This window comes from Podarcis erhardii (genome assembly GCF_964252035.2).
Source record: "Podarcis erhardii genome assembly, chromosome: 3".
NCBI lineage: Eukaryota > Metazoa > Chordata > Lepidosauria > Squamata > Lacertidae > Podarcis > Podarcis erhardii.
Window position 1 is genome coordinate 121,999,169 of NC_138507.1, and position 14,651 is coordinate 122,013,819.

General features: G+C 47.6%; 1 protein-coding gene across 5 annotated transcripts in view; it reads right to left on the reverse strand.

Moving 5' to 3' along the window:
• PTK2B (protein tyrosine kinase 2 beta) overlaps nucleotides 1–14,131 on the reverse strand; it is a 113,936-nt gene extending 99,805 nt beyond the window's left edge. Inside the window, exons 1-2 of one of the 5 annotated variants that reach the window (XM_081854571.1) lie at nucleotides 13,985–14,131; nucleotides 11,913–11,995 (exon numbers count right to left, since the gene is read on the reverse strand). The gene's annotated coding sequence lies outside the window, so the exon portion shown is untranslated. Of the gene's footprint in view, nucleotides 1–11,551; nucleotides 11,632–11,912; nucleotides 12,167–13,984 lie in introns of those variants that run through there. The other 4 variants (XM_081854572.1, XM_081854573.1, XM_081854570.1 and 1 more) reach the window with 4 other exon arrangements.
• Nucleotides 14,132–14,651: the final 520 nt, after the last annotated feature.

A 14,651-nucleotide genomic window follows, 5' to 3' on the forward strand; every position in this document is an offset into this window, starting at 1 on the left:
CATCCCGGGCAATCGTTTCATTCTCTGTTTGAACATGTGCAGAGAGTATCACAAACACCGGCTGCATGTTCTTGCTTCACACATGACAACAGCGCCAGGCAGAGAATGTGCAGAGGGAACAGAGAGTCTCTGCCAATCCTGGCTTCCTGAGGAGCGGGAGAGACACAAGTGGGTTTTGTGTGAACACATTGCGCTTTGCTGCATGCACACATTGAAATGCACCCTGGAGAGGAGCTTATATATGTCGTGGTCCTGAGAAGGGGCAGAACCGGTGCTGTTCTCGTCGTGTTTTCAAGATGCATATAGCTGTGCTTGGTGCAGAGCAAGGAAGGGATGTGGCTCAGCTGTAAAGCACATGCACTGTATGCCAAAGGTCTCAGGTCCAACCCTGGTGTCGCCACGTAGTGCTAGGAAAATCTCCTGCCTGCAGCCCGAGAGAAAGGCTCTGCTGGATCAGTGTGGAGAATGCACTGCAGGAGAGACTAATGGTCTCACTCCAAATAAGAAACCTTCCTCAGCTCCGTCCTGTGATGTGGTTGTGAGGGCTTGCGGCGTCTTCGGTTACGGCTTGGAGACTTGTGGGTTGTGTTGCAACATGGACATGTGGAGAAGCAACCGCACAGTGGTCTTGCCACACGCTGGACACTGCCTGGAGCTCTCAAGTCCATGTTCTCATGTGGGGGGTTTGGTTAACACAATGGAGAAACAGCGCAAAGGCACTGGGCTGCCATGAGTTCCTGAAGTCTCTCCATACAGCGTCTGATGCAAGTTGGTGCCCTCTGTGGTGGCCTGGGACTTGGTCTCAGGCTCGGAACCAGAGGAGTCTCAGTCCGCACCAGATCCTCTGCCTCAGGCATCATCTGAACCAAATCTGGGGCCTGATCCTGAAGAGTCCCAGTCTGCACAGGTTCCCCTGCAACAAACACCAGCTGGGCCGAGTCAGGGGCCTGAGCCTGCCCTGGCTCCAGATGCGGGGATTCCCTCCTTGCCTCCAGCTGGGCCATCACTTACAGCTGCTCCACTGTTGGTTGGGTCAGGGGAGGCTGAGGCGGCCCCTGGGTCTAGTCACCCATCGACGTCTCCTGAGCTGCAGAGACTGAGGTCTGAGAAAAGGAGGGACCTGAGTACTCGCAGGAGGAGTGCTCGCCTTTGGGCGAGACAGGGAGGTGAGTCACCGGGGGATCAGGACCGGCCGCTATCCCGACAAAGATAAAAGGCCGTCGGACCCCACCCCAGGTTGTGGGAGCAACATTGCTGTATGCTGGATCCTGCACCTGGTTTCCTGCCTCGTGTCCTGCTTTGGCCCTGTTGGACTGACACCTTCGGATTCTGGACCGGACCTGGGCCGCGTTTCACCGGTTACCCCCAGGCCCAGTACACCCTCCAGGTATTATGGACTGCAATTCCTATCAGCCCCCCATAGGTGTGGCCATTATAGTTCCAAACACCTGAAGGTTTGGTAAGGGTGCTCTATCCCATGGTCTGACATATACTGACCAGCACCAGTCCCTTCTGAGCGCTGCTGGCTTATGGGAGTTGCTAGCTGAGGTAGAATAACGAAAGCATTGCATTGTGGAGTTGGAAGGGACCCACAGGGTCATCTAATCGGACCCCCTGCAATGCAGGAATCTCAACTAGATCATCTGTGACTGATGGCCATCCAACCTCTGCTTTCCAAGGAAGGGAAAGTTCACCACCACTCATAGAACTCTGTCCAGCAGCTCCAATCATCCGAAAGTTATTCCTGATGTTTAGTTGGAATCTCCTTTGTTGTCACTTGAAGCCATGGGTTCGAGTCCTACCCTCCAGAGCAGGAGAAAACAAGCTTGCTCCCTCTTCCATGTGACATCTATACAGTATAGATAGGTGAAAATGGCTATTGTTATGTACTGAGTTGAATAGGATCCAAAATGCAGCAGTCTGATTGGTCCCAGAACAATAGGATCCAGAATGCAGCAGTCTGATTGGTCCACAGAAATCACCCAATCCAGCTCCAGGTGGAAGTGAATCCGCGACCTGATTGGCCTACAGGTGAATCCTGGAATTAGCCAGTCACGTGGGGCCCATTGTGTAAATAATGTATATAAAGCAGACATTCTGGGGGAAGTGCCATTCCTCCTCACCACTATGAGGAGGGGAGGGGGAGAGAAGAGAAGAGAAGGGGAGGGAAATAAAAGATCAGGCTGAATTCAAATTAAAAGCCAGGTGGAATAGTTCTGTCTTACAGGCCCTGTGGAAGGAGGTTAAATCCCGCAGGGCCCTGGTCTCATGGGACATAGCATTCCACCAGGTCGGAGCCATCACTGAGAAGACCCTGGCCTTGGTGGAGGATAGTCTGACTTCCTTGGGACCCGGGACCTCTTAACTATATTTATTCATGGACCTTAAGGTCCTCTGTGGGGCAGACCAGGAGAGGCGGTCCTGTCACCATCCACATCAAATATTTAAAGCACATTTAAGTAATGTGGTTTTCCCCAATGCCCTGGGAACTGTACTTTGTTAAGGGTTCTGGGAAGTGTAGTTCTGTGAGAGATCACCCTCTTCTCCAGGATTTTTATTTTTTTTGTGGGGATGGGGGATGGGAAACCTAAGCTAGATAGAATAGCTAGATAGAAACCTAAGCTAGACAGAAGCCTTCATACAGATTATTGACACGCCCCTGAAATGCACACTGAGAAAAACCTGAAATGGATAGATTTGCCCTACCCCCAAACATAACCTCCATTCAGAACGAGAAGGGGTTGGGGAGGAATGTGCCTTCCACACCCCACACCCCATTCACTCGCTCCCGTGGTGACGCTCACAAGCTGAAATACTCGGCGCAGAAAGGAAGAGGTAGGAGTTTCTTCGGAAGAAAGAGAAAAGAGGGAACGCGATGTTCTCTAGCAGCAGCTGCTCTGCTAGAACACTGAGGAGAACGGGAGCCAGCCCAAGATGCAAGGAGGAAAAAACCCCGGTACTCTCGTGCGCATGATGCTGCCAAAGAAGGCATGGAAAGGAAGCTGCCTTAGAGATGGCCAGGTCAGGCTCTGTGTCCCCCTGGCTCAGGAGCGCTGAGTGCATCTTGACCAGCAGATGCTCTCCAGAATCTCAGGCCAAGAGAGATCCTTTCAAATCACTGATGCTGGGGGTTTAGACTGGCACCACCTGCGTGCAAAGGAAATGTTATGCAATTCTTTCCAGATACCCAGGGGGACCAGCTTTCATTCCTGTAATCTGTGGGTGCACAACCTGTCCAGGGCCGGATTTAGTCTGGATGAGGCCCTAAGCTCCTGAAGGTAATGGGCCCCTTTATATGTCCAGCTGCCCTTTGTCAACAACAAATTGCCGCTGTTTTTTGTGTTGAATATATGCTATATGGAGCATCTTAAAAAGCAGAGACATCACCTTGCTGACAAAGGTCCATATAGTTAAAGCTCTGGTTTTCCCAGCAGTGATGTAATGGAAGTGAGAGCTGGACCATAAAGAAGGCTGATCGCCGAAGAATGGATGCTTTTGAATTCTGGTGCTGGAGGAGACTCTTGAGAGTCCCATGGACTGCAAGAAGATCCAACCGATCCATTCTGAAGGAAATCAGCCCTGAGTGCTCACTGGAAGGACAGATCTTGAAGCTGAGGCTCCAAGACTTTGGCCACCTCATGAGAAGAGAAGACTCCCTGGAAAAGACCCTGAGGTTGGGAAAGATGGAGGGTACAAGGAGAAGGGGACAACAGAGGACGAGATGGTGGGACAGTGTACTCCAAGCTACCAGCATGAGTTTGACCAAACTGCGGGAGGCAGTGGAAGACAGAAGTGCATGGCATGCTGTGGTCCAGGGGGTCACGAAGACTATATGGAACTTGCCGAACTGACCAGGAGACTCTGAGACCAGAGAGAAGAGATGGTGGAAGAAGTTTAAGGAATATTTGAAAAAATATGTTAATATTTACGGTAAACCTTAGAATAGCTTTGGAAGTGGATACAGGCTGTAGGGTTAGAAGTAGAAGTTAGGGTATTTTAAAATAGTATTATTTGTAAGTGATAAAATGTGAAGTTATTTTAAGTGAGATAAAAACACACACAAAGATGGTTAGAAATTATGATATATGCAAACTGCTAAAGATGAAGTAAAATGAAAACCAGATAGGTGGGACTTGGGGAAGCCCACTTAACAATGTTTCAGAAAATAGGGATATGACAAGAATTTGTTCATCTTTTCTTATTGTTTTTTATTTGTGTTATAAAATGATTTTTTTTTTTTGAAAAAAATAATGAATTAAGCTGACATTTATACGTCTCTGCTATGTACATCCCTGGCCCTGATGTCAACCTTTGGTACAAAACAGGACATATATTAATATCAGTTCAAGATATACATCGTGCCTCGCTTCCCTCACCACAGGCACGTGCTATAAATATATATATATCACATGCAAACTGCACAGACACTCGTTTTGTCTTCCTCCGTCTTGCAGAGACGAAGGAATCAATGCTCAGCCACAGAACACAACGTGCTTCTGTCTCACTGTGACCAAAGAGACCTGCGGACAATGAAATTTCACAGGGTCTTGGGCCCAACAACAGGCTAGGCTGGTCTGCGTGTAAGTTTTATTTTATTTTATTTTTTTAATCTTATATTTTGGCCAATCTGAAGCACGGTCACACAGACGAATGTCCCAGCCCTTTCAGAAACACACGTGGAAAGGATTAGGGGATAGGATTTCGACGGAGGGTTCAGTCTGAGCTAATGATAATCCCCAGGGCTCTTTGGAGAAGCCAGCAGACATCTGAGATGCAGTGGGTTTTCGTTTTGTAGCATAGGAATATACCAGATGCTGACAGACTACAAGTCCCATCAGGCTGGGGCTGATGGGAGTTGTAGTCCATCGTGCACACCCCATGCGGTGCAGCAATAAAACTGCCAGCACTTGTGCAAAGCTAAAAAGCAGAGAAATCACCTTGCCAACAAAGGCCTGTATAGTTAAAGCTCTGGTTTTCCCAGTAGTGATGTATGGAAGTGAGAGCTGGACCATAAAGAAGGCTGGGAGTTGTAGGCCAAAAAAACATCTGGAGGGCCAAGGTTGAGGAAGCCTGGTCTAGGGAGCTCAAGGTCACAAACATGGTAATAATAATAATAATTAATAATAATGGAAATATATTGAATAATATATAATAATTGAAATATGAATCGAGAGTGGATTTCATGCTCTTTATTTAGCTCATAGTGGTGAGGAGGAATGAAAGTTCCCCCAGAATGTCTGCTTTATATACATTATTTACACAATGGGCCCCACGTGATTGGCTAATTCCGGGATTCTCCTGTAGGCCAATCAGGTTGCGGATTCACTTCCACCTGGAGCTGGATTGGGTGGCTCTTGTGGACCAATCAGACTGCAGCATTCTGAATCCTATTGTTCTAGGACCAATCAGACTGTTGCAATCTGAATCCTATTGTTCTAGGACCAATCAGACTACTGCATTCTGAATCCTATTGTTCTAGGACCAATCAGACTGTTGCAATCTGAATCCTATTGTTCTAGGACCAATCAGACTACTGCATTCTGAATCCTATTGTTCTAGGCCCAATCAGACTGCTGCAATCTGAATCCTATTGTTCTAGGACCAATCAGACTGCTGCAATCTGAATCCTATTGTTCTAGGACCAATCAGACTGCTGCAATCTGAATCCTATTGTTCTAGGACCAATCAGACTGCTGCAATCTGAATCCTATTGTTCTAGGACCAATCAGAATGCTGCCTTTTGGATCCTATTCAACTCAGTACATCACAATCATAATAATAGTAATAGTAATAGTAACAACAACAACAACAACAACAACAATTTATTCATACCCCGCCCATCTGGCTGGGTTTCTCCAGCCACTCTGGGTGGCTTCCAATGCAATATTAAAATAGAATATCCTATTAAACATTAAAAGCTTCCCTAAACAGGGCTGCCTTCAGATGTCTTCTAAAAGTCAGATAGTTTTTTTCCTCTTTGACATCTGGTGGGAGGGTGTTCCACAGGGCGGGTGCCAATACCGAGAAGGCCCTCTGCCTGGTTCCCTGTAACTTGGCTTCTCGCAGTGAGGGAAGCGCCAGAAGGCCCTGGGTGCTGGACCGCAGCATCCGGGCAGAACGATGGGGGTGGAGACGCTCCTTCAGGTATACTGGACTGAGGCCGTTCTCCCTCTCATTTAATCCTCACAACAACCCTGTGAGGTGTTGAATGGTTTCTTTAAATGTAAAGGTTCATCATTGTTCCACCTAATGTGTATGTCTTTAAGGGGCCAGAGCAAGATAACGTGACCCAGCTTTACAGCTGTGAAACATAGCAGGTGCTGCTGAGTTGCATTGATTAAGGTGTGTCAGCATTTGCATGTAGTATATAAGGAGCAGCACCTAGCTCTCTCATTACCCTGGGGGATGGGTTGGTGGTTGGGTCTGGTTTGTTGTTAATGTATTAAGTGTATAAGGAGTTTTTGGGGTTTTTTTGTAATTAAAACCTTGTTTAAGTTATTTTTGAGTCCCTTTCTTTTTAATGCATGGTCTCCCCAGCAAGCTCTCTGCAGCGCTACCATACTGCAAATAGCCAACATGAGGTAGCTTAGGCTGAGAGAGGCAGTGAGCGGCTCCTGAGGTCACGCAGCCGAGCTTCGCGGCCACGTGAAGATTTGAACCCTGGTTGCCCAAGTCCTGGTCCAACACTAAGAGCAACTCTCCCCTCCTGTGGCTTCCGGCAAGCTGTTGTTCAGGGTCAGCGGAGATAGAATACGCTCATCACAGATAGTCTTGAACTCTGCAGGTTAGCATTTTAATGCCGAGAATGCCTTGTGGATGTTGCCCACCCCCCCAAAAAAAACCCATGGATAAGGAGTGCCCATCCCAGAATACTCACTTGTTTGGAAGCACCCCTTATCTCACCATATGCCAACCTGCAGAGTTCAAGACTATCTGTGATGAGCATGTTCTATCTCCGCTGACCCTGAACAACAGCTCGCCGGAAGCCACAGGAGGGCTCTTAGTGCTTGAAACCGGCTTGCAGGTTTACCACAGACATCTGGCCAGCAGCTGTGATGTGAGCACAGGCGGCTGGACTAGATGGGCCACTGGTTTGATGCAGCAGCAAAAGGCTCTATTTACGTTCTTGCATTCTTATGCAAAGCAGATGCTCTTCTGCAAATGAGATATGGACCTTCCCCTTCAGTGGTCAACTTGCATCTGGACTGTAATAATAATAATAATAATAATAATAATAATAATAATAATAATAGAATCATAGAGTTGGAAGAGACCACAAGGGCCATTGAGTCCAACCCCCTGCCAAGCAGGAAACACCATCAGGTGAGGTCTGACCAGAGCAGAATACAGTGGCACTATTACTTCCCTTGATCTAGATGCTATACTCCTATTGATGCAGCCCAGAATTGCACTGGCTTTTTTAGCTGCCACGTCACAATGTTGGCTCATGTCAAGTTTGTGGTCAACCAAGACTCCTAGATCCTTTTCACATGTACTGCTCTCAAGCCAGGTGTCATCCATCTTGTATTTGTGCCTCTCATTTTTTTTGCCCAAGTGCAATACTTTACATTTCTCCCTGTTAAAATTTATCTTGTTTGTTTTGGCCCAGTTCTCTAATCTGTCAAGGTCATTTTGAGTTATAGATAGGTAGCCGTGTTGGTCTGCCATAGTCAAAACAAAATAAAAAAATTCCTTCCAGTAGCACCTTAAAGACCAACTAAGTTAGTTCTAGGTATGAGCTTTCGTGTGCATGCACACTTCTTCAGATACACGAAGGTCATTTTGAAGTGTGATCCTGTCCTCTGGGGTGTTAGCCACCCCTCCCAGTTTGGTGTCATCTGCAAATTTGATCAGGATCAGGATAATAATTTATTTATCCCCCGCCCATCTGGCTGAGTTTCCCCAGCCACTCTGGGCAGCTCCCAATCGAGTGTTAAAAACAATCCAGCATTAAATATTAAAAACTTCCCTAAACAGGGCTGTCTTCAGATGTCTTTTAAAGATAAGATAGCTACTTGTTTCCTTCACATCTGAAGGGAGGGTGTTCCACAGGGCGGGCGCCACTACCGAGAAGGCCCTCTGCCTGGTTCCCTGTAACCTCACTTCTCACAATGAGGGAACCGCCAGAAGGCCCTCGGAGCTGGACCTCAGTGTCCGGCTAGACGATGGGAGGTGGAGACGCTCCTTCAGATACACTTGCTGTGTAAAGTGCCTTTCGCATAGCTAGCTCATCCCCTGAGTTTGGAACAGAGGAAAAGGGTTCCTGGACAAAGGACCATGGTATGTAGCCCTGGTAAGCCTGGCCAATGAGCAGGGATGATGGCAGTTATGGTCCAGCAATGTCTGAGGGGCGCACTGTTGGCTATCCCTGAAGTGCTCTGCTCGCTGCCAGGGTGGTGTAGTGGTTAAGAGCGGTGGAATTGTAATCTGGTGAACCGGGTTCAGTTCTCCGCTCCTCCACCTGCAGCTCCTGGGTGACTTTGGGCTAGTCACACTTCTCCGAAGTCTCTCAGCCCCACTCACCTCACAGAGTGTTTGTTGTGGGGGAGGAAGAGAAAGGAGAATGTGAGCCGCTTTGAGACTCCTTCGGGTAGTGATAAAGCGGGATATCAAATCCAAACTCCTCCTCTTTTTCTCCTTCTCCTTCTCCTTCTCCTCTCCTTTGGAATCAAGCATTGCCCCAAGGCCTGCTTTCCGCTCTCCATATAACTGTACACACGCCGCCCGGTAATAACGGTTTTGTTCCCCATCCCCCAGGATGTGGAAAAGTACAGTGGTATCTCGGGTTACTGATGCTTCAGGTTACGCATTTTCGGCTGCGCACCGCACCGAACCCGGAAATACCGGAATGGGTTACTTCCAGGTTTCAGCGCTCATGCATGCGCAGAAGTGCTAAATTGCTCTTTGCACATGCGCAGACATAGCCTATTGTGACCCACGCATGCGCAGACACGGCGCTGCAGGTTGTGAACGTGCCTCCCGCACGGATCACGTTCGCAACCCAAGGTTCCACGGTAAAGGGATCAGGTTTCTAGATGCTGCAGGTTTAAAAGCAAAACAAGTGCCATTCCGGAAGACAAAAGGCATGCAGCTCAAGTGGCTGTCACCCTCTGTACCACTGCAAAATCTGATATTTCACTGCCTGGGGTGTGGCTGTGTGAAGATGCAGTTCCAGCTCTCCTTGCGCAGAAGCCACCTCTGTTTTCCCCAGCCCTTTTACTATCCCACCTCTCAAACATCAACAAATAATATTTCCCAAATCTGCAAACAAAAAACCAACCCACTGTTCTGCACGCATGGCTGTGCAACCAAGTAGAAGGCAGGCCATTAAGGATAAATTAACGTCAGTGAGAAATGCGTCGCTTCAGGATCAAATTGCTGCAATGCACTCTGTGTGGTGCTTCCCTTGCGCTCAATCCAGAAGTTGCAGCACTGTTGCCTACAGGAGGGAGACCCTGTCGGAATACAACACCTGCGCTTGGAGACCTGCGCCGGTTGCCCAGTTGCTGCCGGGCAAAGTTCAAGGTGTTACTATTAGTATATAAAGCCCTTAACTGCTTGGAGCCAGTTTCATTGCAGGATTGCATAACCCATATAGGCCCACTCAACTCAATGTGACCCACAGAACTGGCACCATTCCAGGTGCCGCGCAATATTCGATCCATGTTGGTAAGAAATTCATCTTTTAGTGAGTGTGGCATTACCGAAACTCTGGAACTCACCATCTACAAATGCCTTCACTGTATTCTTTCCAGTGCCTGCTTAAAACATTTCTAGTTACAGGTACCTGTACGTAGCCGTGTTGGTCTGCCGTAGCTGAAACAAAATAATAAAATTCATTCCAGTAGTATCTTAGAGACCAACTAAGTTTGTTATTGGTATGAGCTTTCGTGTGCATGCACACTTCTTCAGATACATGCATGCACACAAAAGCTCGTACCAATAACAAACTTACTTGGTCTCTAAGGTGCTACTGGAAGGAATTTTATTATTTTGTTAAAATGTTTCTGTTTAGGAAAGCCTATCCAAAGACGTAGAAGCTGCACATGTGCTATCTCTTCTCAGCTACTGTTGATTTTGATCATCTTTTGAATGTTTTTACATACTTGGCTTTAACTATTTTTTAACAAAAAATGTTTTATTCTATATTTCTGTACACTTCTTAGACCCCCCCCCTACAAATAAGATACAAGTCTACTTAAATAAATAAATGATTTTTTAAAATCTGTCTGTCGCAGCATAAACAACCAAGAGTCTTGTGGCACCACCTTAAAAGCTAATAATTTCATGGTTAGGAAAGAGCCTACTTCACTAGGCTGGCCCATGAAATCTGTTGCCACGGGAAAATTTCATTTAGTCTCTAAAATGTGTCACAACATATTGAAATTAAGATTTGTTTTTCAATGTATTTGATAGCTTTGTTTTTTCCTGGAATCAAGAGAGTTATAATTACATTGGGGGGAGTCTGGGTACTTCTGTTAAATGATGGATCAGTTGCATATGTTTATCTACGCAGCTGTAATTTTCATTATACTTAAGTGCCACAAGACTCTTATCTTCGCCTAAAAGTTTCATTCCGATATGATAAAGCGGGGCCTGATCCTGGGAGGTCCAGTGCAGTTTGGGGCCTGATCCAGCGAGGCCCAGCACACACACACACACACTTCTACTTAGGGCAGTGCAGTCAGCCAAGCCTTGGAAAACCCCATGCCACCCTAGAGAAACAAAGCCATCAGCCACAAATCTGTCACCAGAGCCTCTCTGTTTCTGGCTAGGAGACGCTCTGTTGCTTAAGTTGTTTCCTGCGAACCTCCAAAGCAACTGCTCTGATTAAAGAAATTAAATCAAGTCTAAATTTCTACCAGCTCAAAAAAACAACAACAACAACCAGCTTTGAGGAAACACAGATACTGCTGAAAACAATTAGACCCATCGCAAGAGCTGTCCTCCTTGGTGAGCCTGCAGGTTAACTAAGGAGCAGGTTTTTTGCATTCTTCATTCTAGTGATACAATTTAAGATCCTTTCCACATGAGAGAATTGTAACCCAACACCACACACACACACACACACACACACACACACACACACACGTACATTGTCTGTGCTTTCCCAGAAGCGCACCTGGGCTGAAGCCATGTGATGAAAACAAAGGCGCGAATACATCGCAACTTTCACGCAAAAACCCGCACAGCTCTTGAGAGCGCTCGCTTGAATGCGCAGCCTGCGACATCTCCCAACATCGTTCCTAACAGCCGGCAGCGCTTGGGTTTCGGGTTGAAGCCTGACTGGCAAGCCAGAACACGCAGCGGCCCATGAGGCAGGAGACTTTGGAGGGAGGAACCTTGAAATATGTGCCCCACGGCAGCAACCACTGTTCCTCGCCCAGCCGGCCACATCGCCCTTCGGATCCCCACGCTGCCTGTTTCTCTCAGCAGCCAGGCTGGGCCTGAAAAAGGGGGAGCCCGCCACATCAAGGCACTAGCACATCTGGGGGTGGACAGACAGCTGGAAACCACCCTTGCCACTGCCCCTGACTGTTTTGCCTCCTACCTTTCTGCCCACCTTGGAAGCCAGGGCTGTCTGGAGGGTCCCAAAGCACCACTGCCTCTCACGCGAGGGTCCTGCTTCTCCTGGGCACGGGGGGCAAGAGGTCAGGGCCGCAACAGCTGCCTGGTTGTCCCTGTAGGCCCCATTCACCAAGCGCACCCTCCTTCCCCTCTCCTACTTCCTGGTTGTGCCTGCCCTGAAGCTATGTGCGAGTGTGTCAGACCTTCCCCAGCCGACTGCCAAAGCTGTAATATTCCTCCAAGCATGCAGGGAACCTGCCTTGGCAAGCAAGGCGAAGGCTTTTCCCCCCCACCCTTTCTTTTCGCAACAGCTCTCTTGTTCGAAAAAGGTCGGGGAGACTCACCTGAGGTAGATCCGGGCTGATCTTTTTGCAGTTGGCTCTCTCTCTCTCTCTCTCTCTCTCTGCCTTCCAGGGAGATTTTCCTCCTACGAACCAGAGCAGGTGAACAGAACTTTTGAGCTGGCTGCCTAGGCAAATTGCTTGAGCTGAGTGGGAGGGATGATTCGGTCTGGCGGTGTCTTTTTCCTTCTCTCCCCCTCACTTTTTTCTTTCTTTCTTTTGCTGGTTTCTTTTTTGTACATCTAACCACTCCCCTATTTCTGTCTGCCCACTTCCTTAAAGAGCTCCGAGGAGGAGGAGTGTGTGTGAAACCAGGGCATGAATATTCTACAAGTGGGGACAACTTCCGTCATAACGGCAAGCAGACAAAACAAAAATCTTGGGTCTGCCTGTCCCAGAAAAGAAGGGAGACGTGGCCTGCGATGGGTTCTCTATCGTGGAAGCAGCTTCTGTGGGTGCAGCAGCGTGCAAGCTTTCGGGTCACACAAGAGTCTGCCAGCTACCAGATAAAGAATTCTGCGTAATACTGATGTTTGCACATTCTGATGGCAATAGGACAGTACCTTTGAACAAATCTCCTAGCAGTGACCCAAATTTAAAGCTTAAGCAAAACCAAACCCTAGCAGTTTTTTAAAAAAAGGATGGAGTTTCATTCTGAGCTAACATCTTCCAACCCTGACAATGGGTGGAGCAGGTATTCTGATTAAGTACTTGCAAAATAAGTGTGCCCCGTTCTCAGGACTGAGTAGCAGATCTGGAACAGAAGGAAAGCTTGGCTGCTGCACCAGACCAGCGGCCCATTATTTATTTTATTTATATTGTATTTATTAAATTTCTATACTGCTCCTCATCCGAGGATCACAGGGAACTTTGCAATATAAAAACACAAGAACACCTATACCATCTAGCTTGCCACTCTCTTTTCACAGTAGGAGCTTAGTTGCAGAGGAAAAAAGAATGCTTTAACGGTTTTCAAAATGAATCAGATGCTGATGGAAACCTGCTCTTCTTTTTTTGAAAAACATGAAGGTTTAGAATGTTGACTCGGGAAAGAAGAGCGAGGTGCCTGGGCCAGTTTGTTTGGGTTTTCTTCTTTGCAGAAAAGTAGGCTCAAGGCCGTCAGACTCCTTGTGGTTTTAGCTGCACGACTTTTGAGAAAAGGCAATAGTTCAATGGTGGAGGATCTTTTTTGCATGCAAAAGGTCCCGGGTTCAAACCTCTGCCTGATACCCCTGAAAGTCACTGAGCTGGATGGATCAGGGGGTCTCGCTTCCTATATTCCTACATGTTGGGCTCCAGCCTTCAACCAACAAGAAAATGGTGGGTTCTGTGTCTTGAAAGTGCTAGAAATGAACAGTTTTTATCTCCCTGCCTCCACTACCCCTCAGTTACCAGCTTCACACCTAGACCAGCTCTGGGCACCATGCTCAAATCCAGAGGATGCCACCTTGACAGCAGGATTATTATTTTTTTGCAAGCCAGAGTGGGAGATGAGGCTCTCTGCCTTGCAAGGTAGATGTTCCCAGCTGGCCAGAAGAGCAAATGGGTCAAGGGGTTGAGCTGGTGTGTTTTCTCCAAAGGGCTTTGGTGGAATAACAGAGCCTGTTCCCCATAGGTTTTGCCATGTTATGCTGGATCCGTAACTAGGTCTAAAAGGGAGCATTGACAATGCAAAAATCTCCCCTGCAGCTTGGCTTTTAGTGAACTCGTGTAAGCGAACCAAGCCACATAGGGCAGGGGAATTCTGCTGAATCCAGCCTCTTCTTCGGAGCAGGTAACAGGCAAAGCCGGGAAACGCAGAGACTGCAAACAGCAGCTTCTCTTCCCCCACATCACAGCCCTCTGGTGACAAACAGCCTCTGGGACCCAATGGAACAAAAAAGTCGGTTTGCAGCATTTTCCTTTTCCCCCTCCAAGACCTCGAGAAACCTCTGAGCAAAGCTCTGCACATCACCACTTCCTCCTCCAAAAAGGCAAAACTAGGAAATATTGAAGAATGCTACCCAGCAACCCTAGAGCACTGGGGCGGGGAAGCGTTTATTCTCATTTCCCGTCACTTAAAAGCATGAACTTACTTTTTAAAGGGTTCCCGTCCGTCTTTCAAACAAGCCACTGTTCCAAGTGATGCCTATGGAAGGAGGCAGGTGGAATTCTGAGGGACGTGATGGGGGACTTGGAAAGATTTCAGAGTTAAAAATAACAGCACAGAGAACACCCACACACCCACAGGTTCTTGTGCATGTGCTGCCACCACGTGGCCCTGCAGGGTAGATTCTGCGAATGAGAGAATGTGCGTACTTACATGAGAAGGCACCTTCCTGAATCCAAAAACCAAAGCCTCATTCTCAATGCATCAGGCTGCAAGTGGAAGAAGGGGGTTCGTGTGACCTTTCAAAATGATTTGAACTCCTTACAAAATGATTACGGTGATACCGACACAACCTTGCAGTTAGAAAGCTAGCTTCTCAAGGACAATGGTACTAGCCTCGCCGTCTCCCTGATAGGCTAGTTTTCTGTGTGTGAGGAACTGTTTCATATGGAAGGATGTCCCATCGTGCGAGCCTCTACTGGCTGTCTGAAGTGGCACAGTCCATGTCCCTCATAAATCTGAACAGAAAAGTGGTGATTTGTGCAGTTGGATGTCCGCAGATATCTTGCACGGTTCAGTGTGCCAAAGGCAAAAAGCACCCTGGGATCGCCAAAATAACGTAAAGGAAATTTAGCTGTCAGTTCCCCTTCTGA